Source organism: Scylla paramamosain, chromosome 17, assembly GCF_035594125.1.
Source record: "Scylla paramamosain isolate STU-SP2022 chromosome 17, ASM3559412v1, whole genome shotgun sequence".
Lineage (NCBI taxonomy): Eukaryota > Metazoa > Arthropoda > Malacostraca > Decapoda > Portunidae > Scylla > Scylla paramamosain.
The window spans coordinates 3319318-3322500 of NC_087167.1; the positions used below are offsets into that span (position 1 = coordinate 3319318).

Here is a 3183-nt window from a genome sequence, read left to right on the forward strand (position 1 = left end):
CCTCCTCCTCCCTTTTCACGGCTGACCAGCGGTTTCCTAGAAGAGCTGAGTGTTCATTGGCAAGAATTTGAACGTTGTATGAGAGAGAGAGAGAGAGAGAGAGAGAGAGAGAGAGAGAGAGAGAGAGAGAGAGCAAATAAAGTATCATCTTCATTTCAACAATCATATAACACAAGTGATATAAACCAATTTTCTTATCCTCCTCCTCCTCGTCCTCGTCCTCCTCTTCTTCCTCCTCCTCCTCTCCTTTCTCCTCCTCCTCTCCGTCCTCCTCCTCCTCCTCGTGCAAGCGGCTCCTAGACTTATGGCCTCAATATCACCACTAAAAAGAAGAATATGCTCCAATTTATGCAAAAAGATTGTGTTTTTCCCTCATATAGCTGGCGTCTGAGGTCGGCAGGCGTCCCCACAGTGCTTTGTGCTGCGAGGTGGTGTGGGAGTGTGCGCTGTTGGCTTGGGTGTTGTGGGGGCTGGTTGCTGTGGGAAGTTTACTGTGGGATGAATTATTTTAAACTGTTTGCTGTGAGGTGAGTAATGTGGTGATGTGGTAGTGATGGATGTGGACTTGATGTGGTGGTGATAGTGAGCGTGGTTGTGGAGGTGACAGTGATGATGTGGTGATTTTATTTGTCGTGGTTGTGGTGATGGTGGTGTGGAGTGATGGTGAGAATGGGTGATAGTGGTGGCAATGCTGGTAGAGAGGTAATAGTGACAGTGGTGATGGCGGGAATGGTGAATGTGTTGATTAGTTTTGGTGTTGCTGTGGTGGTGGTGATAGTGATGGTGGTGGTGGTGGTGGTGGATGATGGTGATGGTGGTAGATGTGTGAAGTGGTTGGGGTGTTGTAGTGGTGGTGGTGGTGGTGGTGGTGGTGACGTCACGTATGTCATCACCAAGTCAAGAAATTTCCTCTTCACTTTATATATTTTTCTCTTAATATTGTCTCATATTTTCTCCTTTTCGTTCTTTTTTCCCTCGCTGTGTTGTAATTTTTCCTTTGCATCTTATCGTAACGTCATCTCTCTCTCTCTCTCTCTCTCTCTCTCTCTCTCTCTCTCTCTCTCTCTCTCTCTCTCTCTCTCTCTCTCTCTCTCTCTCTCTCTTGGTTCTTGAAAAGTGACGTTAATCGTATGACGAAAGATATTTAGAGGAGAGAGAGAGAGAGAGAGAGAGAGAGAGAGAGAGAGAGAGAGAGAGAGAGAGAGAGAGAGCGGTGTTAAGGGAAAGTAAGTCGAGTTTGCTATAAGCATCCAATTCTCTCTCTCTCTCTCTCTCTCTCTCTCTCTCTCTCTCTCTCTCTCTCTCTCTCTCTCTCTCTCTCTCTCTCTCTCTCTCTCTCTCTCTCTCTCTCTCTCTCCCCCCCAATATCTTGCCATCCTCTCCACTTTCCCGGGTAAATAATTTCAAAATTTTTTACCTGAAATTAAATGCTTACACACCCTTGATGGAAACTGGCACACGCGCGCGCACACACACATTAAGGAAATGTACGTGTGTGTGTGTGTGTGTGTGTGTGTGTGTGTGTGTGTGTGTGTGACCTTGGCTAGTGCGTATATCGTAGATTTTTTGCCGGGGAACTTTTCAAGAGATCAGAGATTGTAATCCTCTGTTCATCAGGCCTCCGTAAGAACCACTTTCAAAGATCGCAGAGAAGATTACATGGATTTATCAAGTCAAAGATGATATTGTTTTGTCATCAAAGAATTATACACCGCCTAGATCCTCACCCGGCACAATTGTATCTTATTTACTTCATTATGACTTACTAATGGTGGGATCGGGTCAAGTCTGGAACCTCCCTGTAGTACTGATCAGGTTAGTTTCGCCACCTGAGAAGCCTCGAACATGTTAACTCTGTCACTGCCACGACGTTCTTACTTGCTGAATGGACCAGGCATCTTATTTTCGTTTAAAATATACGAGGAATTAAGTTTGTACTCCTATCAGAACTTGTTTATTTGTAGGATACTGGTTTATTTGTACCTATGATTCAGCACGAGGTGAAGGTGTTGACAAGAATACAAATTTGCTACAAGTTGTACGAGACGAGGGGTAGATGAAGCAAAGAGAGAGTCAGAGCATCTTTGTAGTGACTGTTACCAAGCTCGCGTGTCCTCAGCTGGTAAAAACTACTTCGGCAGTCGGTGATACTAAATGCAATATGTATTGTTTTCTCTCTCTCTCTCTCTCTCTCTCTCTCTCTCTCTCTCTCTCTCTCTCTCTCTCTCTCTCTCTCTCTCTCTGTCTCGCTCTACACCCACCTCCAAAGATTGTACAAGCTAGAAATTGCAAAATCTATTCTTTTTATCCCCCTTTTTTTCTGTAGATGCTTATAAAGATAACACACACATTGCTTTCAGTGTTGTGAATTGTTGCATATTCTCATCAGAAATACAAAAAAACACAAGTTCAAGTTAGAGTAATAAAAAAGTGGTTGGAGGGAGAATTTGCGTCCCCTGGTGTAAATTTACCCTTGTTTTTATAATACATCAAAAAAGTAACCAATTGAAGTCATAAGAAGGAAGGAAATTAATATCCCTAGTATTTATTTATCCTTGTGCTTCTGCTGCGTGTAAAACCGCCACGTTAACTCTAATCTAAAATACAATAATCACTTCAGGTCACAGTAAGGCATGAGATTCACGTCCATTGTTCTTGTATCCCATGTAAAACCGCATCAACAATTTTAATTCTTACATCCCTTATACTTATTCACTTTATAACCCTAATCTAAAAAAACAATAACGTTCAACTCATAGTAAGGAAGGAAATTTGTTCCCCAGTGTAAATTTCCCCCTCGTTCTTGTGGCTGCAGTGTCGGTAGAAGTTCTTCCTCCGCGCCTTTGATGTGGGAGGGTGAGTGCTGCCGGGAGGGAAAAGGTCAATCAGGGTTGCTGTGAGTGGCGGCTCCTGAAAATGGTGTCAGAAAATGCTCCGCCAAGGTATTTTGTCAAGTTTAAAGAAAAAAAGCCTTTATGTCAAAAGATATATAAATAAACTGTAAATAAATATATACGAGGTAAAGAAAGGAGATGAGGAGGAGACAGGAGAAGAAGGAGAGAGAAAGAGAGAGAGAGAGGGAAAGAGAGAGGAAAGGACAGGCGAGGTAAGAAATGCCAACCAGCGTCTGTCAGTTACGAGGAAAGTTAAAGCAAATTCTAAATGATTTTGGCAGAGGAAGAA

At 43.0% G+C, this 3183-nt stretch overlaps 1 protein-coding gene across 1 annotated transcript in view; it reads left to right on the forward strand.

Moving 5' to 3' along the window:
- The first annotated feature begins 437 nt into the window (after positions 1-437).
- The window catches only part of LOC135108321 (cardioacceleratory peptide receptor-like), a 136672-nt gene continuing 133926 nt past the window's right edge, over positions 438-3183 (forward strand). Inside the window, exon 1 of the mRNA XM_064019161.1 lies at positions 438-527. The gene's annotated coding sequence lies outside the window, so the exon portion shown is untranslated. The remainder of the gene's footprint in view (positions 528-3183) is intronic.